The sequence below is a fragment of the Sciurus carolinensis genome, chromosome 1 (genome assembly GCF_902686445.1).
Source record: "Sciurus carolinensis chromosome 1, mSciCar1.2, whole genome shotgun sequence".
In the NCBI taxonomy this organism is placed as follows: domain Eukaryota; kingdom Metazoa; phylum Chordata; class Mammalia; order Rodentia; family Sciuridae; genus Sciurus; species Sciurus carolinensis.
In genome coordinates, this window is record NC_062213.1 from 109,082,517 (window position 1) to 109,101,316 (window position 18,800).

The 18,800-nt window shown below is 39.0% G+C and overlaps 1 protein-coding gene across 3 annotated transcripts in view; it reads right to left on the reverse strand.

The window, feature by feature from the left end:
• Window positions 1-10,111, reverse strand: part of Cttnbp2nl (CTTNBP2 N-terminal like) — a 57,494-nt gene extending 47,383 nt beyond the window's left edge. Inside the window, exon 1 of one of the 3 annotated variants that reach the window (XM_047557019.1) lies at window positions 9,986-10,111. The gene's annotated coding sequence lies outside the window, so the exon portion shown is untranslated. Of the gene's footprint in view, window positions 1-9,154; window positions 9,662-9,770; window positions 9,912-9,985 lie in introns of those variants that run through there. The other 2 variants (XM_047557022.1, XM_047557020.1) reach the window with 2 other exon arrangements.
• Between the last annotated feature and the right edge of the window lie 8,689 nt (window positions 10,112-18,800).

Genomic DNA, 18,800 nt, shown 5'->3' on the forward strand with positions numbered 1-18,800 from the left:
GACTTATATTCAGGTCATCTACAAGTTTCTAGTATTAGCAATTAGATATAAACAAAGACATAAAGCAAATTTACCCTAAATATATAAAGACACTTTCACATAAATATAAGCAAAAGCAAAATATGGGTCAGCTAATTCTTAAAACTCAACTAGCTAAGACTGACATATGAAAAGGGTATTTCTGTCTGCTTTCCAGTAGATTATGTACTTTCTTAAAAAAAAAGTGAATATGAAATAATAATAATAATGATAAACACATCACATTTATAAACACCAAATCTAAATATGGACAAAAATGTACTGCTATTTTAAAAAATGTATCCAAAGCACCTCTTAACAGGAGGTAGAAGGTGTTAACATGTTATCTTGACTATTTCAAAAGATTTAAGATTCCCTACCCTCTGGCACTTCTGGTTTTCAGGAGTTAATTATGCATTTGGGATAAGACAGTAGCAACACTCTAAATAGTCCCTCCCATTCTTTTTTATTTTTATTTTTCCAGTGCTGAGGATTGAATAGGGACACTTTAGCACTGAGTTACATCCTTAGCTCTTATTATTATTACTATTATTATTATTAATATTATTATTATTTTGATTTTGAGAAAGGGTCTTGCTAAATTGCCCAGGCAGCCTTAAAACTTGTGATCTTTCTGCCACAGCTCCCGTCCCCAGCCCCAATAAACAGTCGCTGGGATTACCAGCTCCTCTCATTCCTATTTTACTATCAGACTAGGGAAGAAAAACATGTCAATATACTATAAGAAAGTAATTTTATGACCAGGAAAGTATCTCTCTTGTATGTGTGTTAAAGAAAACTTTTTGTTCTATTTACGAAAGTTCTAAAATTGAGTATAAAAACCAATCTTGTTTTATTGAATTCTATAATATTAAGCAATTATAAACTTTATTACCATTATCTCAAACCAAGTTTCTCTCAGTTGAAAGTAAAAGATATTAGGCTATTCAGATCTCTATAACATGTATATTAATGGGTTAGATTGTTGCCTTTCACCCCATTCACATGTTGAAGTCCTAATTCCTAGTACCTCAAAATGAGACTGAATTTGGAGACAGGGTCTTTAAAGAGGTAATTAAATTAAAATGAGGCCTTTACAGTGGTGCCTAATCCAATATGACTCATGTCTGTATAAGAGGAAATTTGGAATCAGACAGGTTAGGGTAAGACAATTTTCTATAAATCAAGAATTAGTTTTAGATTTTTAGCCTTCAGAATTGTGAGAAAATAAATTTCTGTTGTTTAAGTCACTCAGTCTGTGGTGCTCTTTTGCTGCCACCAAACAAAATAATCCAACCTGTCAACCATTTTCCTTCCTTCTTCCTTCCCCCACCCAATACTAGGGATTAAACCCAGTGGTACTTAACCACTGAGCAATATCCCCAACCCTTCTTATTTTGAGACACAGTCTTGGTAAATTGCTGAGGCTGGCCTTGAACTTGCAATCTTCCTGCCTCAAACTCCAGAAGAGCCAGGATTATAGTTGGGTGCCGCTTACTATTTTTAACCACTATATGAACAACTAGATCTAAGCCTTCTCCTAAGTATGAGAGCCTATAACATGCTATTTCCAGCATTCTTGCCTTGGTCTTACCAATCTGCTTTGTTTTAGCTACATTATAGATAACATAGAAAATAGAAAGGTGTGGGAACATTATTAGAGACTGTAAATTTCAGTATTCTTTAAGGAATGATGCTTTGAGTTATCTTGAAATGTAAAAATACAAATAGTGCACTTACAAAGAAATTACAGTGGTGCTATGGGATCAAGATGCTTACTTCGAAGTAGTCTCAAGAGACCAGTTCTACAGTTACACTACTACTCTTCAAGGTCAATATTTAAAATATTACAGTATTCTATTAAAATACACAGTATTCTATTCAAAGCAGATTCTAGGATACCAGGCTTTATAGATTTATGCTTACCACAGAAATTAATAATAACTTTAATCACCACCACCGCAGAATTCTATAGCATAGTTTTTGCCAAAGACTTCAAGCAATAATAGTACTAATGAAAAAAGATATACATTTACTGAGCTATGAAAAAAGATACATTTACTGAGCTAAACATTAATGCATACCAGACAGTGTTCCAAGTACTTGTTGTATTACCTAATTCAATCCTCACAATCACCTTAGGTGACAGATACCATGTAACTATTAACAAATTCATCATCATCATTATCATCCCCATTTAACAGATGCAAAGCTGAGCCACAGAGGCTAAGTAGACTACTCAAAGTCTCACAGCTAGATGTGGCACAAATGGGATAAAACCAGGTAATTTGACTCCAGAGTCTTCCATGGTAACAACTGCTACTTGGTAACCACTGTTCACTGTTCACATCTGAGTTCATTTTATCCACCTTTGGAATGGTGTGGCAGAACAACATTGGCTAAAATGTGATTCACAAAGCTAGAAGGGACCTCAGAAATAATGTCAGCACTATCATTTTACAGATGAGTACTAAGTATGTGAATACAGTTAAATTTAATGAGGTCTAACACTCATGTTTTAAAATCCAGTCTAATTCACTTTCTGGTACACCATGGCAGGTATCAGGTTTTTATTTTGTTTGGTTCTAAGATTCATGCATCATCTGTGTATGTTTGCATGCATCTGTCTCTTTGTCATATTGTCTCTCTTATGTGTTGCCAGCAAGATTTGTATATATATTGAAGAAAAGTAGGAAGTAGCCGTATGCTCATAAACACTCAAATATCTCTCCCTTCAGATGAGGACATTAGCACAAGCATTAAAAACAGGTCTGTCTACCTAGATATCTGTTTATACCCTTTCAAGTGTTCTCACAGAGATAAGACCAAACCAGAAGAACTACATTAGTTAAAGTACTCGAATGGATGTTAGTGAAAACAAAAAATAGTTTTACATTATTAAATCTTTTCATTGAAAATTTAAGACAAGATATATATCTTGACATCAGAATATTACCAGAAGTTTGAACTATTTCAATATTTCTTAGTTGGTTTTATTTAGCTTAAATTATAACATGATTTCAATCCAATTTGTTTGTTTATATCATCTTTTGGTTCTTTATATTTTTGCTTTTCTGAAATAAAGCCACCTCAAGGGAACAATAATATGTAGACTGATTTTATTTTCAGTAAAATGATTCACAATTCTAGAAACCTGGAAAACAAAAATCTTTCTTAGTGTAAGATGAGGTCATTGACTCCTCTAGGATTCCAAACTAGGAACTCCAGAGAGGTATGGAGAATTAACCATGAACAGTTAAGGTATCTGTATTTTGGTTATATTCATAACCTGATCTTCCCCAAACTAGAAAAAACAAACAAAACAAAATAAAACAAACAACAACAACAAATTTCACACAAGCCTCTGACAGAAGTATAACTGATGATGTTGTTCTACAAATTGCTGATTTAAAAAAAGTTTAACAATTGGTATCGATCACCTATTAACAACAAACCTATTAATTATTTTTACTCCAAGGTTCTTCAGGAACAGTATTTTGTTGGGAAAAGAATGTGTTATAGTGGAAAGTGCATGGATTTTGCAGTCCTACAGAGCTTGGTTTGTATTCTGGCTCTGCCACTTCAACCGTTTCTTGACCCATTTTGAGCTCTACTAGTTCATCTACAAAATGGGGATAACAATATACACTCTAATAGGAGGTAAGTAGTTTAAATGAGTTAGTGATTGGTCAGTCTCTCATTTCTCAAATTTGAAGATCATTCATTTGATCTTATCTTCAAGGTAATGAAATTTTCCCACCAATGGAGCATCATTGTTTATCATTCATATGCCAAATTTACAAATCAAAGCAAATTTACTCATTCTGACTCGGCAGGCTGATCTGTTTTAATGAGATGGCCTAGCTAGGGAAAGTCATTTTTGGGATATATTCAACACATGCCCAGGCCAATGACATCTGCATACTACTTGTAAAGAAAAGGACATTCTTCTGCCTAGATTAGCTTGTTATGCCCTTAGTAATATAAATGAAAAGTATCCTCTGCTTCCATTAAATTTTTATAGCTCTTAATCAAGTTACAATTTTAACTTGTAATGACTAGGAAGTAGTTTTTTAAAAATATCAGAGCTATTTTTACATTAAACACAGAATGAATATGTATATACATTCTATTATATTAATTCATCTGGTTCCATACCTGTTTTCTATCTTACTAGACTGAACTTTTCTGGACAACTATTGTGTCTATGCAGCTTGTGGAAACTTAGTACCCTGTGGTCTTTGGTTTAAAGGGATACTCAAAAAACGTGGACTGGAAATCCCAGTCCACAATTAGGACTTTATCTTTTAGGAAATGAGCAGCTGCTAAACATTTGTAGTCAGGTAACTATCATAATGAAAGCACAGTTTTAGGAAGGTTAAGGCTTAAGATACAGAGCTGATTTGACTGAAGAAAAATGAAGCAGAAAAAGCAGTTGGTAGAAAAATTTTAACAGCACAGATGTGAGGCAAAAACATGTGAACTAGAATGGTGGCAGTAAAATGGAATAGACCGATACAAGACATATTATAAAAAAAGAATTAACTTTCAGTAACTTGGTAACTGATTTCATTTAGGAAGTATAAGAGGGGAAATAATCCCAGATCAGCTGAGGTTTTTGAGACAGGGTGGCTAGACTTACGTCATTAACAGAAATGAGGATGTTAGAAAAGGAACTGGTTTTAGGGGGGAAATGATGACTGTGATGTAAGACACGCTGAATGAGAAGTAATTAGACCCCCAAGAGGAACATGTGGAGAATTAGTGTGGTAAGTCAAGGGCTTAAAAGTGAAGAAGTCTTTGGAGAGGGAGCCTTTTAAGAAAATGTATCCAGTGTCCTCAATTTAATGAAACATTTACATTTGTACCTTTAAATATTTAAAAAAAATTTTTTTAGTTGTAGATGGACACACTACTTCTATTTTATTTATTTACTGACTTTTGTGTGGTGCTAAGGATCAAACCCAGTGCCTCACACATGCTAGGCAAGTGCTGCACCACTGAGCTACAACCCAATGTAAAGGTACATTTATATTTGTACCTTTAAATATTAAGCCAGCTAAAAACTAGATTGGTTCTGTTGTTCCTATAGCACCTGCTGTAACAGAAAGGACTTGTTGGCAGAAACCAAACAAGAGGGCACCTCCCCCCACCAAAAAATTAGTGCTTCTCTCTTTTTCCTACCCACCCCCAGATGGTAGGGTTTTTTTCATCCTTTTCTCCTTTATGATTTATAATTCTTACCTCTTGTCAAAACAACTTATCCTTGTTTTTGTCCTGGCTGTCACCTTTCTATGATGGTAAACTGCCATAGCACACTTCAACCTACCTTTCCCAGCAGTTCTGCAACAAAGGATCTATGCAGATGCTCCTAAGGCTCAGGATGAGTAATCTTTTTTATCTGTAAGTTCCATCATCTTGTGCTCCCCTATTTTCCTTTCTAGTTTCTATTAAACTCATTAACAATTATGGGATATAGTCAATAACAATTAAAGATTGTATTCTTTGTGCATCCAGAAGTCAGTAAAGATTCATTCAATAGCAAAGGACACATTTAGATTGAAAATTTTGGCTTTATACTGAAAATATGGAGTTAGGAAATACCTGTCAGGGAGGAACCCTATAATTTCATTCTTTACTTCAATGCCTGCTTGTAGTCCTGTTCAACCCATAAACTCCCATCCTTACCATCCCTCACCTCCACACTTAACTCCCTATCCATAATTTCTTATCCCAATCTTGGTTGTTCCTATAATCACTCCTTACTTTTTTTTTTTTTTTTTTTTGGGGGGGGGTCGAACCCAAGACCTTGTACTTACAAGGCAAGCACTCTACTGACTGAGCTATCTCCCGAGCCCCATCACTCCTTACTTTTGAGGAAGCAAGAGAGGTAGTCTTAAAAAATAAGGCAAAAATTACTTTAAATCAACATAATCACTGAAAATTCCTTAAGTCTCATAGAAGGTCCAACTCCATAATCACAGTACCTACAAAACCATTTACCTGACATTCAGGATGGTGGCACTTAACTCTTAAGAGTTTAGAGTACAGCAATGTCATCGGCTGGTTTAATCCCTTGCCTTTCTTTTTCCTTGAGTCACAAAAATTCCAGAAAGATAATGTGCATGATAAAAATCTCTCTCTCTCTCTTTCTCTCTCCAAGACAGACACATAGATCCTCGGTTCAGGTGTCTGACATTATGACATATGCAAGCTTTACTTCTCTCTACTTAAGAATTCTAGCTATATATTGATAGATTTAAAAACAAAAGTAATCAATAACTATAATCAGACACTACTTTGTCACTTTTGCTAAAATGTTAAAGGAGTAATAGGCTATTTTATATTAATTGCTTTAACTCACATGCCAAGTGCTAACAATAAGGGTAATAATATCTATTAGTTATTGAGTACTTCCTGTCTGTGGGTACCTTGCTTTGTGATACACACACACACACACACAATCTCACAGCTGAGGAAACTGAGGTACAGTGAATTCAGAAAACTCTGCTCTTTCTCCAGGTTGCACAATGAAACAGTAGCAGAGCTGGGATTAGGTCAATTTGCTTTACAGTTGTGCTGTAAATAGCCACACTGTATGGCTTCACAATTAATAGGCCATTTTCTCACTAAAATGGTTTGAATTGAAACTTGGAAGACTTGATTTTTAATTATTAGCTGAAAACATTCAGGAATTACCTGTCTTAACAGTCTGACAACCTACTCCTGGTGTCAACCACCACAGACTCTGAACAGATTTCCTCTAACAATAAATCACTGCTTCTCATCTCATGCTACCAAACACCATTTTAATGACAACCCCCAAGAAACACCATTCTGTTCTGCTCAGAAAAGCCAAAAATTCAAACCCTGTTCTGCAAAGTAACTGGTAGCAATACAAATGTGATTTGAACAAGACACAAATCCACAGTCATGAATGAGCATAATATGCCCACCATGATTACAGTGGACCCAATAGTGTTCTCTGCCCCTATTTTTTATATGAGTATGTATGTAAATATATAAAATATGTATTTATATTTTCTTTTTCTTTTCTTTTCCAGGGATTGAACCCAGGGGGAATTAACCACTGAGCCACATACCCAGTTCTTTTCATTTTTTATTTTGAGACAGGATCTTGCTAAATTGCTTAGGAGCTCACTAAATTGCTGAGGCTGGCTTTGAATTTGTGATTCTCTTGCCTCAGCCTCCTGAGTTGCTGGGATTATAGGTGTGTGGCACTACTCCCAGCCCTATTAATATATTTAGTTCTATTTTAAAAGCACACAATCAGGGTTGGGGATGTAGTTTAGTGGTATAGTGATTATATACAGTGTTCAATACTCAGCACACCAAAAACAAAATGAAAAACCTAAACACCCACTTAAAAGAATTTCAAAGTATATGTCAAAACCAAACACTCAGAAATTATTCTTAAATAAAAATTAGCAAACAGTTCCTAGTGTGCTCTCCTAAATTCACTTCACTCCCATCAGGTCAGAGTCTTAGAAAAATAGTATCCTAAAATGACTACTAGTGACTATATTCCTAAGTGTAGTTCAGCTTTCATGATAGCAAAGTTCTATCATCTAAGAAGTAAATTTTATAGGAAATTAAAAATTTTAGAGTCACTGAAAATAATGCAGTTTAGTAAGATAGGGAAAATCAAGTTAAATCTCTACAAAAAGAAGTAGACTGGTTATACTAATAAGATGTATCATAGTTTATCAGTGCATTATCTTCAGTCCATTCTGTAGTGATAACTTTAAACTAAATTCAATGAACACTTGTTAAGTCATATTACACAGAAGGTACAAAGATGTAAAAAAATTACTATATGCCCTTGAAGAATTTATAATTTAACGAGATACATTAGACATCTACATAAATATCCTCTGCATACAATGTTTTTCTTTATCTAACATGAACAAAAAAATGTTGAAAAAGTTAGAGGAAAGATTTCCAAGACCCAAAGGTGCATAAAACAGGTCTTGTTTATTGTGCCAAAGAATCAAAGAAACCTACTTACTTTTTCCTCTATTATTAAGGCCCTGGCAATCACCATTACTTTGGTTTCCTTAGTGTCTTACCTTAGTTTATTTTTTGTTCTCTGCTCATGTAACAAGATACATCTTTGGGGGATTTCCTGTTCTGCTTTTAGTTTTTTCTGTTGCTATTGCTGGGGGCCCAAGTCTAACCCTCCTATTGCAGTAAACTTTGTGTGTGCTAGAGAGACCCTCCACACAGTTTCTTTTTTGTGCTTTCCTGGAGATCTGGAAACAATCACTGAGTAGATCTGTGAGCAATGAGCATGGTTCTGGAACGCTGGAACCTAACTATTAAAAAATAATTACCTTCAGCAAGTCTACCATCAGAATTCTCATCAGGAAGGTAAGACAATGGCCATTACAATCACTCGCTGTGATTCCAACTCCTTGCATCTCATTGCCATGAACTTTGGCTACAGTTAACAGTAGTAAGATGGACTTGAGATTAAAACAGAGGAAACAATGATAAAAATATGGCAAATTTTAATATATGGAAGGGCTGGCCACAGATGATTACTGGAGATTCAATGACATTAACACTGGGTCAAAATCATCAATACCATGCACCTGCTGAAATGAAGGCCAGTTTGACAAAATCTTTATAAGCACACTACAGAAACACTTTTTGGTGTGAATAATTAGAGTCTATCATGCCTTTATTTACTCTTATCCCTAAGAATTTGAGATTACCCTTATTTTCACACTCTAAATTTTGGTACATGATATCGGCATTGTAAAACTGATTAACATCATATGTGTATTAGTTTCCTCTGGGGATAAAAGAGGGGCTAGAGAGTAACCAAAGGCCACAGGACCAGATTAATCATAAACCCAGCCAAGTGAACCTGAATTTTCCTCAAATACTTCCTGCCTTTTGTTTCAAACTGCAGCACACCTTCAAGGTTAACTGCAGTCTCCCTGAGCAACAGACCAACCCACTCCACACTGGGAGATACTGATCCTTAATGGAATGCTATTTACTTATCTATACTGTTTCATTTAAAAATAGGCTGTTATTCACTGTCAAACAATATACACTGCATTCCCACCCACACAAGGCCAACTCTGCAGATACCCAACACACCCACCTCACTGTGAAATATAAGAGGATGGTTTTTCATCAAATTCCCAGGGAAGAAATCCGGTGGAAAGCAAAAATGAAACCCAATTCAAATTTAAAAATCCCTTAAAAGCTGGGTTCTCCCATGAGTAATAGGGAATAAAGAAAGGGAAGGTACAAAGGGGTAAAGAAAGGAGATAGTTTACTATTCCTCCTTCTTCCAGAGTCTTAAAAAAATCCCAAAGAAGGGCAGCTCTGGACTCTCCGCAGGAGACCAGACCATCCTAGGGGCTGCAGGAGGAAAGCCAGGCATCAGAAAATGGGGGATGGGAAGAACTGAAGAGGGGGAAGGCCGCTTCGTCTGTGAAGCTGGCTGTAGGTCGGGTCTTTGATGTTTGCTTCGCTTCATCCGTCTTTTTTGGAGAATGCTGATTTTATCTTACGGAGAAAACTAACATCGGTTTCACCCTAGCGGGCAGGGACAGGTGGAGGGAGGGATGCCTGGTCTCCTGGGGGTACAAAATGGGGTTGGGGGTAGCAGCCTAGAGAATGGGAAACTGCCAGGCTGATGCGTGCAGGGCGAGAGGGGGCTTTAAATGAGGGCTGTCAAGAGGGAAGCCCCTTCTGTGGAGTTGGAAACTCACCAAGGACAATAAGTAGGTGCGAGGACCCTCGAAGGATGAGGAGACGCCTCCTCAGGGAATACCGGGAGGTGGAGGAGACGGCCCCGCCCCCTCAGGGGATGGGCCCGGCGGCAGTAGGGACCGTGGCGGGAGGCTACCGGTACTTCTACCCTTGCTTTTCTCCTGAGAACCCAGCCTCCCAGTCACCGCCAAGCCCAACCACCAGCAGCTCCTACCTTTCCGCGGCGCCGGGAGATCCACTCCCTGCCGCCTCCGCCACCGGTTACCCATCCACAGCCTTCCGAGGCCCCGCCCCCTCAACCGCCGGCCGGGGCATTGGCATTCACCACGACCAATCGCCGCCTCGCCTCTACAACGCTAGTCCCAATCCGCGTTGGCTGGAGGAGGGGCTTCTCCAATGTCATTCAAGCTCCTCCCGGGGCCCCAAGATCCCTTTTGTTTGGGGAGAGCCAAACTGGGATTGAGCTTGCGTCACTTCCGGGAGGAAGCGTTCTCCTCCAGGCGGGGCTTCAGGGTGGGCTCGCGCTTTTCACCGCCCCGGTTCTGCAACTTTCAACCTTCTGTGAGGTTACTGGGCTGGGCCGTGGCTAGTGCTTCGTGTTTTACTCCAGTTGTATGGGGAGTTTAGGAATGGCGGGCTTCTGGTGGCCTAATTGGGATTTTATCCAAAATGTTAATAAATTAAGTGTTTTGGTGCCTATTTTAGTATTAGTTGTTGAAAACCTAGTAACGTGGCTTCCTTGCTCCCTCCTTTTTCCCCCCCGGACCGGGCTGTGGGTGTGGTGCTAGAAGCTAGGGCGCAAAGATGAAGCACCAGGAGACCACCTTTCTCTTTTCACGATTTATGCAGAATAGAATTCTAGCTCTGGAGCTCCGGGGGCGGAGAAACCGGCTACCACCTGAGAGGGCATAAACCCGGCTGAGCTGCCTTCCAAGCAGAAGTCAAATAATTGCAAATTTGTGTGTTGTTTTTCCACACTCCTTGCCAGTCGAGGGGGCTTTTCTGAGTTCTAGGCTCCATTATATTGTGGGGTAATGGCGTTTGTAGTGAAGCTGAAACAAAAGACGTTCCAATGCAATGAATGAATATCTGCCCCCCTGTGAACAGATACACAGATCTTGGTGATAGCAAGACCTAGACAAGACCAAATGACACAGAGGGAAAATGATGTTTCCTTAGTTGTGCCCCTACCTGAGGTCAAAATTTCTGATTTCCTTTTCGTAGTCTGCACTTAAGCTCACTAACTGATACAGTTGGTTAAATTAATAATTAGGTTATTTTAAATAAAATACACTTCCAAGTGCACAAATAATGTGCTACTTTAAATACATTATTCCTAATCTTCACAATGATTATTAGCAAGACAGTATTAGGAACCTAGTACTCAACCTAAGCAAACAACCCTCAGGGCAGAAGCAGCCTACCTTCCTGCAGTTTAGAATGGGGCAGAGGGATGTGGTCAGTATGTGTAAGTTCGAAGGAAGCAAACAAGTATTCATCATGTCATCACTGTGCCATGTACCTTCATATAATTATATTTAATTTAAAGTACTATATGAGAAATCAACCCCACTCTGCAAGACACCATTGTGTCCCAATTTGCAGATGGGAAGAGATTCAGAGAAATCAGTTAAGGTGATAAAGCTAGTAAATGGTAATGAATGAACTTGTAACTCCAAACCTGTGCCATATTCTGCTTACTACAGACTGGCTCTCAGAGAACTGATCCAGGCAATGGACTTGGATGGTTATAAAGCCAGGATTAGAGCCAGAAAAACAGCAGCATGCCTTCCCCTGTTGATTGTAGACTGAGGAAGGTCATCCCTACAACTGTATATGAAGTACAACAAGAAGGTGTGTCAAGGTGCTCCACAGCCCCCCAGGTGCTTTTGGAGTAATAATGTAGGACACAGAACTTCAGAAAGATATCTGAAAGGTAAGATGAAGGATCAGGCTTATAATAGGTGCTTATTAAATACGAACTTAAAATGTCTGAAATGGTTAAAAACAGAGTATTAGGTGTTGGAATAGGCCCACAAACTTGAAAAATCCCATTTCCTCCTCCTCCCTTTTGCTTTGCTTATGGGTGTGCAATGAGGAAGTACCTCATCGCCTGGCAATGAGGCAGATGTGGGACAACAGGCTATTTTTCTGCTGGCTTCTGAGTCACTCTAAGAGTCGTCCTAGTAAATCAGTTCATGGCTCCTCCCACTCCCTTCCTTTGTAGCTATTAACCCACCACCACCCTTTGTACTCCAAGGCTGATCTGGTGTGAGTAACAGTGGGCAGCTTCTCTGGTGCCCTGGGTTTGCTTCTGCACATAGCTAAGTGTGGACCAATTCAGCAAGGATGAGATCATCCTTGCCTTGTAGGATTCAACGTCCTGAGGGTATACAGATTGCTTTCCTTTTGTCACCCTTGGAGGTAGTGAATAGGCAGGGCTTGTGAACCTCATGTGCCCTTCAGACTGGAGCAGTGTGAGCAAGTTCTAGAGTCTTGTAAAACTCACTATGTAAAACTTGTAAATAAATTGAGAGTCTGGTGCAAATGTGTATGCAGAGAAAGAAAATGGGTTTATAATAATATCTTAAATTTATATAACAATATAACATGTTTATATCTTTTATTTTATCAACTTGCCAGTAAATATTTATTAAATGCCTACTGTGTGTCTGGTAACAACTTTTATAAAAAGGGCTAAAAGATTATAGATTGGGTCAATTTTTCCTCCAAATAAGTAATCTTTCTAGGTAGATGGTCTATAAATACTTATTGATGATTTAGGGAGGCAATGACAGAGTTAAGGGACTTAGACTGGAAGTAAAAAAAAAAAAATTCAGTCATAAACTGTATTAGTTTTTTTGGGCTGTCATAACAAATTACTACAAAGTGGATGTCTTAAAACAGTGAACTTTTATTCTTTGTCTGGAAGTTAGAGTTCAAAGATCAGGGTGTTGACAGGTTGATTCCTTCTGGAGGTTCTGAACTGGATTCATTCTATGCCCCTCTCCTACCTTCTGGTGACTCCCAACAGTTCTTGGCACTCCTTGACTGTATTCGCATCACCCCGATCTCTGTGTCCATCATCACCTGGCCTCCCCCGCCCATGTCTGAGGGTTCCTATATGTTCTTTTCTCTTTTATAAGGACATCAGTCATACTGGATTTAGAACCCACTCTAATCCAGTGTGGTCTCATTTTAACTCATTACAGCTGCAAACACCCTATTTCTATATATTTTTCTCTTTCTGAAGTTTTTGCTCAACATGAAGTTTGAGAGGATACCATTCAACCCAGTACACAAACCTACTTGAAAAGTAACCTCCCCATTTAACCCTATTTAACTTCATTAGTAAATGGCATGAAAGTAATAGACTAATTCCTGAAGGTCATTTCAGTCTATGATTATAGTGCAATTTAATATATACTACTTGCATTTATCAAGATATTGTCATGTACCACTATTCACCAACTTTACATGGTACATCTCTTTAAGAACCCTTAAAAGAATCCCTTGAGATAGATACCAGTATTCCCATTTTACAGATTTGGAAATTGAGGAACAAAGAGGTCCATTGTCATGGAATTCATGAAAGATGAACATAGGACATTTACTCAGATCTGATTCCAAAGTGCACCCTCATAATTACTATGCTCTATCATCTTTTCATCAAGTTGCATGGGTTAGAAAAATAGGGAATGCAGCAAATATTTTAAAATTTGATTTATGGAATACTTGGAGCTTAGTAGCAATTTTCCTGGAGTTATGTGTGTAGTTGGAGTTGATTTTAAAACCAGGGAGGGCTGGAAGTGTAATTCAGTGGCAGAGTGCTTGCCTACCACATGCAATGACCTGTGTTTGATCCTCAGTACTATATTAAAAACAAAAACAAACAAGGGAAAGCAAGAGAGGAAGGAAATGAAGGCTTAACAGAGAAAGGGACAGCTATGGAATTTACCTAAATCTTGGTTTCCTCCTTTGTAAAATGAGATAATAGTTTGCCTAGAAACACCAGATGGTTGTGAATATCCAGGCAAGATGATGTACTTCAAAGTGTCTGGCCACCCCTATGAGGGATTATTATAAACCACATGGGAGATCTTGCTCAAGCTCTTTCTCTTTGCGGATTCTTGCCTTCCAATTAAACATCTGGGGCTCTATAAGAAGCCCTCTTAGCCTTAACCCACAGCATTTACTAAGATACTGTGTGAGTTAGATAAACTGGAATGAGTGGGAAAAGCGATATGGCCTGTCTGCCACACCAGGCGGTCATCATTCAGACGCCAGAGAATGCGCTCCATCCTGGGCCAGGCTGAAGCTGAAGTGAAGGTGTGCTTGCGTTTCTCCGCATCAATGGTTCCCAGGAAGACTGTCCTGGGTTCTTAAACGTTCTCTTCTTGCTTGGATCTGGGCAGCTAGGGCACCGCAGGAGTCCAGGGATTTCTGGGTGTGGCTCTAACTGCGTTCCCGAGGTTATTGCTCCGCCTAGCGTTGAGTGGTGAATCCTGCAACTGTCAGCTTTCCTTTTGGCCATCTCCTGATGGTCTACGGTCTAATAGTTTTTCCTTTTATGGGTGTGGGCTGAAAGCCCAGTAGGTAGGGGATTCCAAGGACAGGCAGTTCAAAAAGTCACCTTCACAGATAAAGTCTTTTTGTTCTTAACTAAATATCGAGACCAGCTTGGTTTGATGGAGCTGCGAAACCCTTACATTTGCAATGGGGAGAGGTCCCAGAGGAATAGGGAAAGAAAATTAACATTAAGTGCCTACTGCATTAGGCACTGCTCCAGGGGCTTTAAATATATTACATCTATAATCCTTATAATATTTACATGTATAATTCTTACAACCATTCTGAGAAGTAATTATTAGTCTAGTTTTTCAGGAGAGAAAGCAAGTTCAGAGGCTTAAGTATCTCACTCAAGGTCACCGGTGGGTTCAATCTCCAATTCCAAAAAAGGAAAATAAGAAAAAAAAAAAGTATGGTGGGGGTGATAACTAAGAAGCTTTCCAGCAGTCACAGAGCTACCAGGTCCTCCTGGCTCACTGTTCCCATTCCACCCTGAAGCTGAGGGGTGGTAGAAGTGGGACTCCAGATCAGTCTAATGAGACTCAGGGTTATTTCCATTATTAGGGCTGCCTGAGTCCTTCTCTGAGGACCAGGAAACTAGGGTCATGTGCTGCTTTGGATCTCCTGAGAAAGCCAAGGCAGAAGTCTTTGTGATCCTGGGGGACAGTTTCAAGGAAACATGTAACCACAGCAGCACCCTGGGTACTGTTCACCATTACTGCTATCAGTTCTCTTCTCAGGGAGAGAACCTAGAGGACCAGCAGTTCTGACTCCCTTGAATTATTCTGTGTGAAACTTACATGTGCCCCTGAAGCTGGTGGGCCAGGATGGGGAACACAAAACTTATAGGGACCTAAAAAGAATGGCAGATAGAAAATTCCTGGAAGTAGAGGGGATAAGCCATGGAGTTTCCAAATAGCCCAGCAAAATTCCCAAGGATTTGGATTATTTTTAACTTCTCCTTTCACCTCCTCCAAACACAGATTAGTTGTAAGTCCCGGAAATAATGCTTTATGACACTTTGGGTGAGTCACATTTTTTCCTTTTCATGCTCCTCTTTGAAATTGTTAAATAATTGTTAAATTGTTATCATCACATGCCATGTGATGAATTGATGACTGGTTTGATATTTTATTGTTTCAAAAGGTAGGTTTCGTACAGGCAGACATATGGGAAAAGATTACTTGGCTATAATTTTTTAAAACTTCATTTTTTAAAACTAAAGATGAACTCTTTTTGCCTCTTCTGACTCCTTTTTTCTCTCTTCCTCTTCTTCCTCCTATTCCCCAGGTGTCTTCTTTCCAGATATCACCTGATGTTTTTCTGTCTCTTTTGGCTATTCAGAAAGTCTCTGGGCTGAGGAGCCTTGCTAGAGGTCTGCAGCTGACCCAAAGGCTGGTCTTCTTTCTCCTTCCTCTAAGCCTCCCCCATTTCTTCCCCACACATGACCTGACATTAAGCAGAAAGCAATTGCTGTGCTAGGGTCAGAGACAGAGCTTTGGCTGGGCCAGCCTGCCCTACAGTTTCAATTTGATGAAAGCCAATTACACATTTCCTCTGGTCTGTTATTTCAGCTGAAGTACCACACTTGGTTGAATGGGTCCTTGTTGCTCACAAAAGGGAGACATATTTGTAGGGAAAGTAATGACCCGGTTATGACTGCACCGTCATTTCTAGGCAATTTCCAGGTAAGTGGCCCTTTGGAGTAGGTTGGTGCTGGAAGTTTCTATGCCCTCATTTCCTGCTTCAAACCTCCTGCTGGGCCCCTGTGGGGCCTAGTCTGCCCTGAACAAAGTGATCAGGTGACCCAGGATTTCTGCTTCTTTGGAAGAAGTTTGTACATTTCCCATCCCCTTTTCTTTCTGTCACTTGCCTTCCTCTCATCCTCTTTTATTCCTAAAATAATCATTGAAAGCCTATTAGCATTACATTGATAAATAACACACAATTCTGAACCCAGGGCACTCACAGCTTTGAAGGGAGGTAAACTTATGTAACTGTCTGATTCAAGTACTGCTTTCTTGCAGCCACGTGTTCCAAATGAAATAACTCAAACCACACTATCTTACATCATGATCAGAACTCACACTTTCCAAATAAAATAATTCACATCACTATCTTACCTCATAATCGGGACTCCTCCAGATGTAAGGGAGAGAAAACTCTATCCAAATTGGCCAAAAGCAAGAAAGGTTTTTTAAAAATTTTTTTAAAAAAGAATTTTTATTGGCTCATGCAATGGAAAAATAGGAGTAGTCTGACTTCAGATGAGGCTTGATCTAGTTTCTCAAAAATGTTACCAGTATCAGGTGTCTTTCATATCTCAGTACTATTTTCTATGTGTTTGGGTTCTGTTTTCTTCCTCAACTAGCAATAAGCACGATTTTGTTGCCTGTCATATTCAATAGAAAAGTTCTCCTGTCTCTCTCTTTCCAAGGAGTTTGAGAAAAATTTCATCATTTCCCTTTAGTTCTGCTTGGTCCACTGTGTGCGTGCGCACGCGCGTGTGTATGTGTATGTGTGGTGCTGGGGATTGAACCCAGAGCTTCACACTAGGCAAGAGCTATACCACTGAGCTATATCCCCAGCCCTTTTTATTTTATTTTGAGAAAGTAACTGGGTAGCTGGGGTTGTGGCTCAGTGGTAGAGCACTTGCCTAGCAAGTGTGAGGCACTGAGTTTGACACTTAGCACCACATACAAAATAAATAAATAAAATGAGACAGTAGCTGGGATTATGGGTATGTATCACCACTCCAGGTCATTCTTGAACTGGTTATTGTGACCAGGGGATGTATCTTGGCTAGATTTAGATCATGTGTGCTGCCTGGAGACATGAATGAAGAGAGACAAAAATCTATAAACTCAAGTGAAAATGAATCTGTATCTATCTATCCACCCATCCATCCATCCATTTATCCATCCATCCATTCAATCATCTATCATCTGTGTATCTATTTAACATCTATCATCAATCAATCAGTTATCTATTTGTTATCAGAATAAGTGGTGATGAATGTTTAGGATGAACTCTTTAACTGTCTGCCACACATTTGAGGGTTTATTTCTTATTTGCTCTCAGGTTAGCTCACAATTGTGTCTGCTTCACAATTGTCACCTGGCCCCTAACCCTTTCCCCAATCTGCCATGATTTTGTGGCTAATCATTGCCAGCAACTTTAAGATGCTGACAATGATCCTTGTTCATTGTTGTCCAGAGCACACCAGGTATGGTGGAGCACACCTGTAACCTCAGTGACTCCAGAGCCTGAGGCAGAATAATTCCAAATTCAAGGTCAGCTTGGGCAACTTAATAAGACCCTGTCTCAAAATAAAAAACATAAAGGTCTGGGCATGTAGCTCTGTGGCAGAGCACCCCTGGGTTCAATCTATAGTAGTGTTTAAAAAAAATAAAGACTGTTGTGTGTAGCAAAATTAACTGAGAATTTGGGGACCTGAGTATGGTATGAGAAACCTTAAAAAGGTTTTGAAAGACTCGCAGTTCTCAGAGTTGAGGTGTATTAGAATCATCTGGAGGTCTTGTTAAAGCACGAGCTGCTGAGCCTGATTCAGCAGGTGTGGGTGGGCCCAAGAATTGCATTTCTACCAAATTCCCATGCTTTAGAAACCACTGCATTAGGGCTGTGGTTGGGCACTTGCCTCGCATGTGTGAGGAACTGGGTTTGATTCTCAGTACTGCATATAAATAAATAAATGTCCACCGACAACTAAAAAAGTATTAAAAGAAAAAAAAAAACAACACTGTTTTAGACAATTTATCATGCACATAGATCAAGGTTTATCTCAAACTTGTCCAGAGGAACTCGACCTAAATTAGATTTATTAAAAATTGTCACTTACTAGGGATACTTTATAGGAAATGAAAATAGTTTTGATTTTCTATTTTTTTTAAAAAAACAAAAATAGTTAAATTACTGCGTTAATCTGAAAAGGAGAGAAAAACAATTTCTGCCAAAAAGTCCCTGATGCTTGACTGAGAGCTGACAGCTGACTGGAAACTAGTTTCCTAAAAGAAGGCTTTGCCTTCAGTATTTATCAGATGATTGCTTAAACATTTGATTAGGAATTAATATGATGCATCTCATACAAAGAAACTCTGTTCCAGCCCAGTTTTCAAACAATGTTTCTTTTAAAGCAGAAAATTTAAAATTGAGTGTCAGTTACTACTATCCCAAGAAGCTCATGGACCCTTCCCATTTCAAAGAACTCCAAGTTGATTTTATCAGTCCTCTTTCTTCACCTAATTTCTAGGCTTCTTCTCTCGGCACCCTGCTTCCCATCTCTTTCAGGGATTAACCTCCTTCTTAAAGCATCAGTCATTCAACAAAAACATATTGAGTAACTGAGTGCCAGGCACTCAAAGACCATGGTCCCACCTCTAAAATTTCTGTAACTTTGTCATGCAGGGCAATTTAATTCCTTGTTGCACAACTTTTTCTCC